At 31.6% G+C, this 14,556-nt stretch overlaps 1 long non-coding RNA gene across 12 annotated transcripts in view; it reads left to right on the top strand.

Moving 5' to 3' along the window:
• The window catches only part of LOC111719314, a 177,348-nt gene that overhangs the window by 11,605 nt on the left and 151,187 nt on the right, over positions 1–14,556 (top strand). For 3 of the 12 annotated variants that reach the window (XR_004232417.1, XR_004232427.1, XR_004232425.1), the window contains exons 1-2: positions 2,518–3,709; positions 10,000–10,168. The exons of 1 other annotated variant lie outside the window; for it this stretch is intronic. This is a non-coding gene — a long non-coding RNA (uncharacterized LOC111719314). Of the gene's footprint in view, positions 1–2,517; positions 3,710–9,999; positions 10,169–14,556 lie in introns of those variants that run through there. 8 more of the 12 variants (XR_004232423.1, XR_004232418.1, XR_004232419.1 and 5 more) reach the window with 8 other exon arrangements.

Below are 14,556 nucleotides of genomic sequence, written 5' to 3' on the forward strand. Positions count from 1 at the left end.
ATTTAAATATAAGATTTATTTTGTGTTATGTAATGTGGTTCTTTCTAACTTCTTTGTAGTATACATATATACATACATACATATATACATATATATATATATATATACGCACACACATAAATATAGTATACATATACAAAACTTATATTTGGTACAAATGGAAAGAAGAGTTGCATCCTAGGATCTGAATATGCTGAAAAAAAATATGACTATTAGTAGAACAAGACTTTTTTGGTCTTATTTCTCTTTTCACCATTTAAAAATTAAAGTTATTATCGCGTATAATGCATTGCATTAAAAATGTAAGTCAAATATATCTTAGGATTTTTTACTTATAACAGCTATCTAAAAAAAGTGAAAGTAGGTTTCATTTTGGCAAGCCCAAATCTAACAAAAGGAGTTGTTCAATAAGATTCCTAGGGCACTAAACAATAGACTCTTGACTGTTTTACTTTATAAAAAAAGTTATTGGTTGTTTACTCCTTAGAAGATTGTAAATTATCAAAAAAACAAATCTTTTAATATTCTCATTGGGAAAATGATGTTACATATAAGTAGAAAATTCAGGGGGAAAAAAGCTAATTGAATGAAGAGAGAATGGGGTTAAAAAATCAAGCATGATGTAGTTTCACATTTTTACTAGTATAACCTGAAATGGAGGTGTCTTCAAGTCCCTGGTGATGCCAGAGTGTTTAGATGTTGGGCACAGATGGAGACACCTATTGAAATGTGTCTGAAAAAGATTAATAGGGCTTGTCAGTGTTGGGAAAGCACTGCTTTGCTGTAAATTTCTACCAGCACAAGATGAATTACCGATGAATGCTCAGTTATCAACCCCATCACTATCATTCGACACTAAATCAAATTGAGAAGTTATCTGCAATCAGAAAATTTCTTTTTAAAATAGACATACACCTTTAGGCCTCAACTCTTTAATAACCCTTTAAAAAATTCATGTCTTTTTCCCGCTTATTTAACATTTCAGCAAAGTATGTTTGTGATTTTTTTTTCAAGTTGTCACACAAGAGGCATTATGTTGGTAGCAAAATTTTGGATTATTTTACCTGAAGTAGAAAAGTTTATTTGTGGTTATCATTTATGTTTTGTAAAACATAAGTTTTCTTGTCTTATTGTATAGGTAAGTATTTCTTCCCCTTCTATTTCTAGATGAAGGTTGGATAGGGTGTTGGTTGGAGGGAAAATCCATCATTTTCCAATTCAGTACTTTGTTGCCCAATCATGGAATTATAAAAGATAGAACTGTGTTAAATACATGCACAGTAAAAATAGAAATTTAGTGACACCATTATTTGATAGGATTGAAAGGATAATTTTGATTTTTGAAAATTTTGTGCTTTTATTTTTATGTAATATTAATGTATTTGTTCATGTACTTAATTTGTATGTGTGACTTCTTTTTAGGGAATGAAACAGGGAAATTATCTCTTTTGAATTGTTTAACCACTCCAAACATCTAGTATCTTCCCAATCAGGAAAATTTTTTAGTTGTTTGGAAAAGTCACTGGGTAAATATACCTATATGTAGATAAACACACACAGCATATATACACATGTGTATATATACTTAAATACATATATGTATATACTGGATGTACATATGTGTGTACATATACATATATATGTATACAATCCCCATACACACATACACAATACACACAGACACGTATTGATACATCTTTACCATTAATCAAGCTTATATATCTAGGAACTGAATAAAAAGGCCACTAGTCATTTTCAATCTACTTCTTTTCACAATTTAAGCAATCCTTACAATATAAAGAAGTATACTATAGAAGAGAAAACATAGAATTGAAAGTGAGAACACCTGGGTTCTCATCCAAGCTTTATTACTAAACATAGCTCTGTGATCTTGAACAACTTTCTCTGCTTCAGTTTTCCCATTCCCAAAATGAAGTTTTAGATGAGATGGTTTCTAAGATTTCTTTCAGCTTGCTGATTCTATGATGTATTAAATCACCTAAGATGATGACTTTCATTAATATAATTTTAGGAGGGGAGAGGGGAAGGATATTAGAGTTTGATCAGAATTGTTTTACAAATGAAGGAGAGAAATGACCTACCTTAGGTCACAAGTTGATTGGTGCTTTAGACAGAACTAGAATCCAATTCTCTTGAATCCCAGTCCCATCATCTTTCCCATATGTCACAAACTTCTTAGTTATAAAAACCTTATTTTAAATAACATTTTTGATGTGGCAAGGATAAGACATTTTTCTATTTTATTACGTGATAATTTTGGTTGGGATATTATTCATCATAATTTGAAACTTTACTATAAATTCCCATTAAGAATTTAAAAAAATGCAGGGCAGCTAGATAGCATAGTGGACTGAGCACCAGCCCTGAAGTCAGGAGACCCTGAGTTCAAATGTGACCTTAGACACTTAACACTTCCTAACTGTGGGACCCTAGCTCTGGGCAAGTCACTTAACCCCAATTGCCTCAGCCAAAAAAAAAAAAAAAAAAAAGAGGTAAGAATTGAATAAAATTCAATAAAGTAAAAAAAAAAAAATGATCCAGCAGCATAGGATTTGGCATCAGAAAGCAAAATCTTTAAATACCAGTTGGTTACTATGATATTCCAATATGTATTTATTATAAGCCAATTCTGATGGCTACATAACCAAAATTACTAGATTTATATTCGCTAATGGTTGCACAATAGGAAAAACCTGTGTGTGTGTTTTTATCTTTCTTTTCCTGTCCCAAATAACCCTTCCATATACAGTCTCTGTTTTTCTAGGAACCCCTGTCTGGGTTTAATCAGAGGCTGCAAGACAAAATGTGCATTATTAAGAAATATAAATATTTTCAGAAGCAATCAAAGGGATGAAAGATTGATTCGGCATGTAGATTGGACCTAATTCGAAGCAGCTTTGTTCTAATGAGGACTACTGGGATACAAAGACAGAAGCTGCTTGTGACTACCAGTTGGAAATTCTTACTTATTACAATAACCTGTCAGAATTTCTTTTCTCAGGTGTGTCAAAATGCAGCCACTGGTGAGAATTTTAGTGAGTTCTCTAGTGACTGGGCTAATCTCATCTATTTCTTTATTCCTAGAAATTTGAACAACTGTATTTGATAAATTATTATTAATTCTTCTTCTTATTCCGAGTTTAAGCCAATGAATACCTGCCTACTTTAGTTCCAGAATTGGCTTAGCATTCATTTTCCAAAGAATATTTTGACCTGAAGGCATCTGTATTACAATTTATTTCTTGGCCTAATGAAAGATATTGTGTTATCTACCTGGTCAATCTACATTGGCTTTCCTAACAGAAACATAGAAAGCTTAATAAGTATATCTGTTTTAAAAACAAAGGATTGTCTCATTTAGGATGTACTTTGAAATTTCCTGGCAAGGCTCTTTGGCCATTACTTGGAGACAGGTATCATCGATATGGGATCCATATGAGGCAGGGAAGTTTTGATAAAATACTGGATATATGATCAGAATTTTGATATAGATAAAATCAAACCCTGATCGTGGTGTTTTTCTCTTTTTTTATTCCACTTTTTGTCCACACAGGCATGTAAGAGAGATGGCTTGATTTTTCTGAAATGGTTCACCCATCCACAGCTGGAATTCCAAAGTGAAATGAAAATGCCTTTAAAATCAACACTACACGGGAGCCTGAGAGAACAAGTTTTCCTTTGTTGTAGGGTATAGTATTATTTGCTGTAGGTTTTTGATATACATTCTAAATTAGGCCTGCAAAGGCATGCTTCATCTTTAATTCATCACTCTCAGCTGAAAGAGATTAGCAATGTCTAGCACGCACCCCTCGTATGGTGCTGACCTCATCAAGTATGGCCTGAAATTAATTAGCCTCATTCATTCCAAATGGAAAAGGATAATGGAGCAGCATTTTAGAGATGACCATCACAAATTGTATGCAGCATATTTAAAAGGCCTCTATTTTCAAACCATGTAGATTAAAATTCTTTCTAGGGCTTGCAATATGTCAGAGTTATAAAGGCACCTAGAGCAGAAATTAGTCAGTGTTTATTCCTCTACTAAAGAATTAAAAGTTATAGTAAGTGTGCATGTGCATTTAAGTGTCTGAAAATAGGTTTCCTTAATGAAAGAACACCTGAAAGTGCTATATTATACTTGATCATCAAAAGATTGAAGTTTAATAATGAATTAAATGATCTAATGAAAGATTGTTTTCTGTGGCATCATTTGCTCCTCAACAAAGCCAGAAACTACCAGAACAAACTTTGCTGCTATTTTCAAGTTACATATCATTTATAATCAAATTAAGAGGAAAAACGCACTCTTCTTTTTTTTTCCTTAATAGAAAAGGGAAATCTTGCTTTTTCTATTTTGTGGCTGTAAATTGTGTGTGTTATTTTTAAGACTCCAGCTTGGTTATTACTTTTAACTATCTATGTCTTTTCCCAACCATTACAGTAGAATCATAATTTTTAAATCCTGCTGATGATTCTGTTATATTACTCAACCATTTACATCTAACATCTTTGTAAGTTAAGCTACATTTTCATCTCTGGGGATAGACCAAGAAGGGCCAGGAGTCCTAAATATCAAACCTGCTTTCTTTTCTGGCCAAAAAAAAAAAAAAAAAAAAAAAAATTGACTAGGCTTTTTAGTGTAGTAAAATTCTGGTTTTACAAGTAGTGGTTTTGTGACTACAAGTTGGAAGAAAAAAACAGCACTTTTCCAGATTTTGATTATTCACTTAATAAGCTGGAACACAGTCCCTTTTAGAAGTCATTTTCCTTTAACATGAATATGAATTAAATTTAGTGTCCATATGCAAAAGAAAAGAAAAGAAACAAGAAAGCTTAGTTTAATCATATGAAAAACATAGACACTATAAATGCAATATTAATCTTATAGCTATGATAAGTATATGAGTAAAGAGTTGATGAATTTAAATCAATAATTAATATTTGCTTGTTCTACCTATCTATATTTTAGGTACCAATATTATGTCTACATTTTACATATGACTTCTTATCAAAACATATTTAGATCTGCAGAAACATGGGCTTTTACAACTTCTCTAAATTCACTTCAGTTTTATCTTTCTTTGCTTTTAGTTCCTTTAATTTAATATTCATGTTATCATTTGCATATATAGTAACATTAGTCATGAACTGTGAAGCTATCATTTTGGGGTCTAGAGACCCATTATTAGATCTTTCAGAGCTCATATAAAATAATTTGAGGAGATTCAGTAATTCCAAAATTTGGACCCTGGATTTCTATCTGAGGAAGTAGATATTGAAAGAAACAGAATATACATAACATTATGTTTATACTAGCTCAAAGGAGAAAAAGAAATGATAGAGTTGATCTACAAAGATGCCAGAATTATCTTGAAAATTATCATTTGGTAAGCCCAACAGTCAACATTCATATATCAAAGTCATAAATGTTTGGAAAAACTTTAGTGAGACTGCTTTTGCTTATGCCATTTCAAAGAGGTCAAGGGACACTAATGATCTTTTCTGATATTACAGTAATACAAATCCATGCAAACATCAAAGTATTATCATTATTATGAATCAAAGGAATATAGCAGTTGTAGTAGATTGACTTTGCTATCAAATTGGGATACCAAATTTTATTTTAAAAATTCCTTTTTCATGAGATGAAAATGGCAGCATAACTATAAATTAAAGGATTAGAGCTATATGAAATTTGAGCTCACTCAAACCATAAACTCAAAGCAAGTCTTAGATGAACTTACCAAATTTCATTTAGTATCCACCTGAGACTATAAATTCTCTCTTGACACTTGAATGGAGGAAGAACATTTACCTAAAATTCAAACCAGGTTTCTTTAAACCTAACCCAGATTCCCTAACTTTAGGATGAATCACTAATTAAATTTTGAATTAATAATAAAACTTTCATCCATCATTAGCTAATGGTGAATGAATGATGGTTTGGTGGGAGATGTAGAGAAGGCAATCTCTAGAATTGCTATTCTGTCTCCTCTTATTTCATATTTTCAGTAATAATCTGGAAAAGGAAATGTATAGTAAATTAACTAATTTAGCTGGGAACCTAAATGGAGAGATATAGTATACATTAGAAAAAGAAAATACTGTAAGTAAACTTCAGTGGTGAAGTATACAAATTAAAGTTAGTGTCATACAACATAAAGGCAAATTGCAACATGTGGAGTGAGGTAGGGGGAATGCATTGCTATTCAGACATTGAAGCTTCTAAAATACTCTTGGGAAATAGTCACTTTGTTAGGAATCTCAGGATGATAGTCAGATAATCCCTTGAAATCCAATATGACAACAATAAAAAATCAGTAACTCAATTCTTGTCTTCAGAGAGTTTCATTGAAGGATGGAGTAGGGTGGATAAATCACTATCATATAATATATACTTTAATTAAGGTCATGAGAGGGAAATAAAAGAAAGTTCTATGGAAGGTAAGAGGAAGAAAATATCTTATATCCTTCATGAATAAAGAAAGGTTTTATGGGAAATAATAATCATATGTAAAAATGCAATATTGATAGAAATCAGTATTTATACTTTTAATAGCCATTTTGTAGATGAAGTATCTGAGGTAAATAGAGATTGAATGAGTTGCTCAGGATCACACAGTTAGAATGTGTCTGAAACCAAATTTGAGCTCAGGTTTTCCTCATACTGTAACCAGCTCTCTATTTACTTTACCACAAGTTGATAATAATAACAAAATTGCCATCTGTGTCATAGTAACTTCAGAAGCTGGAGCTAGAATATTCTTCAGAATAGAATCATAGTTTAGTGGTTAGAGTAGTAAATTTTTGAGTCAGGATTATCTGGTTTTATATTTTGCCTTTGATATATTAGCTATGTATCATTTAACTTTTCTGTGCCTTAGTTTTCCAATTGTTAAATGATGATATTAATATCTTTCATATTTTATTTCATGGTGCTTGTGAGAGGATAAAATCAGCTAATGTATATAGTTATCTGCAAAACCTAAAATTGTATACATACATACATTACATACATACAAATATGTATGTATATATATTTGCCAGTGCTACCATGTTAGCTGAGTTTTGAATGAAAAAATTTTAATTCAGTCTTTCCAGGTAACAGAGAGAATATAAGCAAAGATGCAGATGTGAGACAGCATGGGGCATCATCAATTCATGTGAGCTACCTATTTCTTTTGAAAAGATATCCATGTAGGGGAAGAGTGATGATAGGCTAAATAGGTTAAGAGGGAAAAGATGTCAAATGCAAGGTAATGGGAAGAAAATTTTATAACTGTTAGGTTCTGATATAATCTTCTAAGGCTCATAATGAACCTGTTTTGTTGTGATGCTAAAATCAGAGAACTTACAAGAACAAATATTGATTATCTTTCTTTTACATCTTCCACTAATTTGGTCATTCTGGAGACAAAATTATTTGATCTTTCGATCCTATATCATCTAATACCATTATTTTTCCTTAATGTTTAATAAATATTTGTTGAATTGAATTAACAAGAGAAAGTTTCTTGAAGGGAAAAGATGGGCAAATATTTTTTATGATGAGATTTCATTTAAAAGTCTATATTTAAAAATGGGATGTCAATGTCAGAAATATGTAGGCCAAGTGAATGGAATTCAAAGAAGAACCACAAATATGACAAAAAGCATTTTAAAGTTTGACTTATGAAAGAAGATTAAAAGAACTAAAAATTCAGAGCTTGACTAAGCGATAATTAATGGAGAAATTGATAACATTCTACAAATATTTAAGGGAGGGAAGAAGGAGTAAAAAAATTAGTACAAGAGTATAATCAGAAGAAATTGAAAGGAATATAAGGGAAAGTAAGTGAACTCTATTAGATTGGGAATTCATTTTTTAAGTCCCATAATGGAACCTCCATTTTCTTTTTTCTTTCGTTCTTTTTTTTTTTTCTTTGAAGTTCCATTTTTTCTGGTTATTAAATCCCCAACTAGGAAAGTCACACACCGAGAGAAGATAGATATATTTGTAAAGCCTATAATATTTTCTACAATGAAACTTTCTTACAACTTTATTGAAAGACTAATAGTATGGAATACCTGCATCTATATATCTGTACAACACAGAAACACACATACAGACTAATTTATAACCTAAACTGAATTTATTTTTATACAAAATAGAAGAAAGCAAATTTATCTGATTGTAATTTACTGTTACCCAAATATCATATTGAAATAAGACATAGCAACACTCACGAGTATCTGGCAGTCATCCGCTGATAGTTGTTCAGTTTGCTCAATTCTTATAGCAACTGTGTATGTAAATTAAATACAAAGCACTCAGAAATAATGTCAACAGAAATGATAGATTGATGAAGAATCTAAAAATTCACAGGACTTTTTAAAAAAAGAATATTCCATCCTATAGATTTACAGACCCCCAAATGAAATTACCTGGTTGTTAACTGCAGCATTAGCACTGATGAAAAGATTAAATTATATACTCTACAAGTTAGACCCTGTCAAAAAAAAAAAAGTTCCAAGTTCTTTAAAAGAGAATTATAGAACATACAATCTGAAAGTGACAACATTTGGGAGCAATTACCCACATGAAGTGTATTGTAGGAGAGGGAAAGAGTGTTATGTTTATGCTTTATAGAGAAGAGGAGCTTAAGATTAATGCATTTTAAAAGTTTTGGTCCAATATTACATACTCCCTTCACACCTCTGTCTGAATGTACATTTATTATATTAAATTATTAATTATTATATTATTAACATATGTTACTGGTATAAAAATATACATTTATATATTTTCCTAAAAGGAGGAACATTGCCGTAATTTGTACTAAACATCTAAAATCTGGAGAAAACTATTTGTGGACACAAATCAACAAGGGCACACATAAAACACACCATAGACACAAAGAAAATATGGTTTTTATGACTTGGAGAAAATGACCTTTTCTGTATAGCCTTTATACTATGTATGATATACCAAGATTTGGGTTTTCAGCTGTGGAGCCCAAGGAATCTTATCTCTACAAAAGAATTTAGAAAATGAAAGGAGTCACTCCTATCTTCTTGTTAATTAACAAAAATACTCCCATTTAACTCCATTTTATCATGGTATTATGGATTAACCAGTAACTAAAGGTTGACAATTAAACTCTTACCATGAGTGCTGCTGCTGAGAATCATTAAGGATTGATTTTGATGAGTATTGCTATTGTGGACAAGAACCAACTTGTAGGATCCTTAGTTGCAACTCAAAGGCTAATGCCAGGTTAAGTGAGTTTGAAACTGAGATTTAGCACTCTTAGTCCCTAAGATTTGCTGGCCACAGTTGTAGTTTATGCTAAAAATTTCAAAAGCTTTTGAAACTATTAAATTTTTTTTTAAACATATTTCTGGTGCTAATGGTCTGACTTTGGGGGGAAAGTCATATGGCATTGATAGTATACATTAAGGCAGGCTACATCAGAAGACTTCTAAGCCTCTTCCAGCTCTAAGATTCTGGGAGTCTAAGAATGATTCAATCCATAGATCAAATAAATAATTCTTGATAACCTGTTAGTAATGAATGTGATATTCCTCCGCAAATTCACGCAGCACCATGTTGTAACTCTTTATTGTAGTATTTTTGTCTATATCTATATCTATATATATAGCTAACTATATTTAATGTTTTCTCTTTCCACTAGATTACTCTCTAAAGCTCTCAAAAGATCTTATCTTATCTTGTTATAACAAGGTTATTTCTGACCTGCATCAATTTTTAAAAAAGATACTGCCTGTTGATACTTAATAAAATAAATTAAACTATATTTGAAAAAAAGACATGAACTTTATCCATATATATTCATTATCCATATATATTCAAATGATGATATTACTTGTCATTCAGGTATTACTTTAAGGTTTGTGAAGTAATTTACATCCATTATCAAATTTGAGTCTTTTAACAGTTAATACTTTAAAGCAAGTATTATTATCTCTCTTTTACAGATGATAAATCTGAGAAGTTAAGGGACTTGTTCAAGGTCATGCAGCTAGGCATTATCAAAGGTTGGAACCCAAGTCTTTTGTTACTCCAGATCCAATCCTACTGCACCCTGCTGACAAAGTTAATCCCTTCAGGACCTATTTGAAGTCATCTAACTCAAACTAAATGTAGGTAAGAGGAGAAGATATGTAATAGGTACTCTTTGAATTGAATATTTGAAAACAATATTGAGATACAGTCATCAAATTAAAATCAAGTGCATTGAAATCCACATCAATGTATGAAGTATTCATGGTTATATGAAGGCTATAGCCTGTTTGTTTGAATTACTGGGTGTGGAGGGGGGATGCAACATTTAGACAAGATCAGATAAAATCTTTTGAGAGTTTGTAATCTAGTGAAAAGAGAAGACACCAAATATAAGTAGCTTTGATAAAAATACTACAACAAAGAGTCACAATATAGTGCTGTGTGAATTTCAGGAGGAAGATCATATTCGTTACCAACAGGTGATAGAGAATTATTTACTTAATCTATGGATTGACTCAATCTTAGACTCCCAGAATCTTAGAGCTGGAAGAGAATTTAGAAGTCATGTGGTGTAGCCTGCTCTAATATACTATTAGTGCCAAACATCTCTATACCTTTTACGTATCCAAATGCTTTTATTGATCATAATTTAAAAGATAGAAAAGAAAATCAATAAAATAGGTTAAGATTTTTCTTAACCATAACACAAATACTGGGAATTAATTAGCATATGCGATATAAACTAAATATTATATAGTGATTACTCCACTTCATTCTATATCTTCAAAATATAAAAAAAATGTTTTGTATAAATACAGAATTAACTAGCATATGCTATTAAACTATAGGCTAAATGCTATATATTAACTATAGAAAGGTAATGATTTGATGACCCCATTCATTTTATAGAATGAGGATAGGACCAACCTAATATGCAATAGTTTTCAATTTTAGCAAGTTCTTCCTCACACTGAGTCCAACAACTTTCTACACTGGTCCTCATAACAATATGAAGTAAATTGAACCTCCTTTCTTCTAAGTGAAATCCATCAAAAACTTAAAGGTAGTTATCACATCTCCCTATAATACTGTTTTTTTCCCCCTCCCCGGTTAAAAATCTCTAGTTCCTTCAAACTATTCTTTATATGATATACTTTCTATTCTCTTCTATTATTGTGTTGGTTTTCGGCTCTCATTCTACTTGTTTGAGATATTTTTGAGTCTGTAGCCTGTTATCCAACTTTGTGGAAAATTGACAAGCATGCTTTTTTGTCTTCATTCAAAACTGCTAAAAATGTCAGACAGGATGATCAATTCTTTTACAGTTTTCAATAGTAATAGTAATAGTAATAGTAATAGGATCAAATAATAGAAGTATTTGCTTCTATTATATATATTATATAATATTATATTTGTTATTTATTACATAATATCCTAACCCCTACCCCCGTTTAAGTTACACTAAATTTTCCTTAAAAGGAATTAAAACTATCCTTGAGGTTGATTAGCTCATGGGGACTTAAAGTTCAAGCTAATGACATCACTTCCTTGTTGCCTGGTAATAAAAGAACAAGGAGGATCTATAGCCCTTCTCTGATGCTTGACTTGTTGGAAACAATGGGGAATTCAGGCAAAGGAGTTTCACTTAGCTGAATCAATCTGACATGTCCTCAATTCCTATCTCTGTGAAATATCCTTTGCCTGCCATGGCTAAGTAAAATTCCTTTTGTTAACTATTGAATGACCTACAAATGTCTCATTTTGTTTCAGTATTGAACATAAACTATCAGGGGACTAGCCTGAGACCCAGCCCAGAACAGGATGGCATCTATTTGACTATTTAACTTGAGTATTATTACACATGATATGTAATGATGTGTACATGGTAGTCATGGACAGCTAATTTTATATTAGTATAGTGGGTATAATGTTAGACTTGAAACTAGAAAGGGCTTGGGTTCAAATCCCATTTTTACAATTTATCAGTTATATAATCATATGGAATTCACTTAACCTTTTTTGAGACTCAACTTCATTATCTGCAAAATGAAGAAAATATCTATAGTACTTGACTCAGATGATTGAATGAAATTATGTAAAGTGTTTTATAAACTTTATATGCTATTAAAATATAAAGTGCTATGTCAATATTATTTACATGGTGATTAATCTACACAATTCTTATTTTCAAGGATAAAATTAGAAACCATTTATATTTATTTATGTGTATCTAGCAGTTCAACATGGAGGGAGAAATTAAACTCTTAATCTCCTCAACCTACAAAATTCAACTTAGTTTGGTATTTTGCCTCAACCTGAGAAATGATGCTTTTGTCATCTGGACCAGCTTGGACAACTGGAGTTGAACAGAGAAGACTAGAGAAAGGAGAGTCAGTAATCTAATTTTTAAGTTCAAAGTAAAGGAAGCAGCTTGTAAACAAGGAGGCAAATGGATATCATGTGCTGGGATCTCATCCCTATTGGGAGGACATAATTTAGTGTAACTAAACCTCAATATATACACCAGTGGCTAATCAATAACCTGTACCCTGACAATGAGAGGTAATAGCAACAATGTGACAAGTTTGATTCATAGCAGAGCTTCATTATTAGAACTTGCCCAATCTTTTCCAGTGCTTGTCCAACCTCTGGAAACACCTTATGCTGGTCAAAAAAATACAATAACCGTGAAACAATTATGGAATTTTGCTGTTGAGATCACCAAGAAAGTGAGCGCTAAGGATTGTTGGCATGCCAAGATGAAGGCACAGCTTGTTTCTTGGATCTTAATTCTGGAAAAGAGGGAAAATAGGTTAATAGAAAACAGTCTAGCTTTGCTGAGTCACAATTTGACAATGTTATTTATGTTTATTGTTCAAATGCTCTGAATTCTCACACCATTGAGAACACAAGAATTCAAATATAAAGAAAATATATACTACTTTTTGATGATCTTTCCATTGGAATAATGGTCATATCTGGTCATCTCCATTAGCACTGTTAATCGAGAGTTGATAATGCAGGTCTAGTTTGTAGTTTAGTATAAAGCTCTTTTGGCTTGGGTTGAGAACAGGATAAAAAGTTCTGTTGTAAATATTAATTATCAGATGTAATCTTTTGAATTTTCCTAATTTCATTGACTATATATCTTTTACTCTATTAAATGTAATTTTGTTAGTTTTGCCTCTATTTTTGTCTAGAAAATTATTTGAAATCCCCACCTCCACCCCAACTGAGGAAATAAGTTCAACCATATCTATATTTTTTCTTTGTATATTTTTAATAGAAGACTTCCAAGGAAATGCCTACTGCTAGACATGGGAGGAACTATTTTGTTAGAGACGGTTAAGTGGCAATATAATAGTGAAATGTGTTTTGTGTGTGTGTGTGTGTGTGTGTGTGTGTGTGTGTATTGTGATAGAAATAGGCCTGAATAAAAGGGCATAGTTAGTCATTTGAAATTTGTACACAGACTGCCCTATCCATTACCTGTCTCCCATATTATACCCATAATCTCCCAAGGCAGATATGTTATTACACTCAGCGGGCCAAGTTCAGCCCCTGCTTATATACACACAACTCCCACTGACTTTGTGCCACTGAGGCACTTCAATGGGAGTTGTCTGAACATAAATTTAGTACACTATAGTCACAACCACAGCAGGTGTAGTTAAACAGAAAGACCTGGCTGTATGTTAAAAGGTTGAGGAAGAACAAAAATAGCTGCCAGTTTCCACAAGAAATCCTATCCCAAGAGCATTCAGGTTTGTACACTGATACACACATCATTTTTCAATCTTTGCCCACTACCAGCATAAAACTATGCTATGACTGAGGTTAGACAAAGGTCTGTAATAAGGTGTAAAGCTATAATACATTTTCAATAACATTTGTATGAGAAATCCCCCTTTAACTATCCTTAAACTTAAAAAAATGATAAAGCATGTTAAAAAAAAGTTTAGAATAAATTTTTTTTTTGAAAAGCAAAAAATGAATGGTGTTCTAACAAGCTAAACATCTTAGGAACAAATGGAGATTCCAGAGTTTTAAGATATGTTAATAATACTATGTAGTAATTACATATATTATAATAATTATACAGTTGATTTGAGTAGCAGGATATATACTTATCGATTCATACACTTGAAAGACATTGTTAAATTTAATTTAAAAAAGGTTTTTAGGGAATCTTGAAGGTGAGATACTCAAAATTATTTGTAAACTATCTCTTGAAATTCTTATCCATTTTAAAAATTAAACCTGTAGAGTATGTTCCTAATTAATTAGATAACTTCCTCTCTGGATCAATGGTACTCACATACTATTCGGGCTATGGATCAGTTATCTCTCATTTTCTCAAAATATGTGGTCTACTTGTTTTCCCAATAAATAAGCATTTTCTAACCACTTTTAAAAGCTATACATAAGCATAGACCTTTTTGGATTTTAGGAATAGGTGACTCTTGCCATTTGAAGCAATTGAGAACAAGCACTGGTTGGTTTTACCAAATTGGGAAGTTTTTACTTCT

Source organism: Sarcophilus harrisii, chromosome 2 (assembly GCF_902635505.1).
Source record: "Sarcophilus harrisii chromosome 2, mSarHar1.11, whole genome shotgun sequence".
Taxonomy (NCBI): Eukaryota; Metazoa; Chordata; class Mammalia; order Dasyuromorphia; family Dasyuridae; genus Sarcophilus; species Sarcophilus harrisii.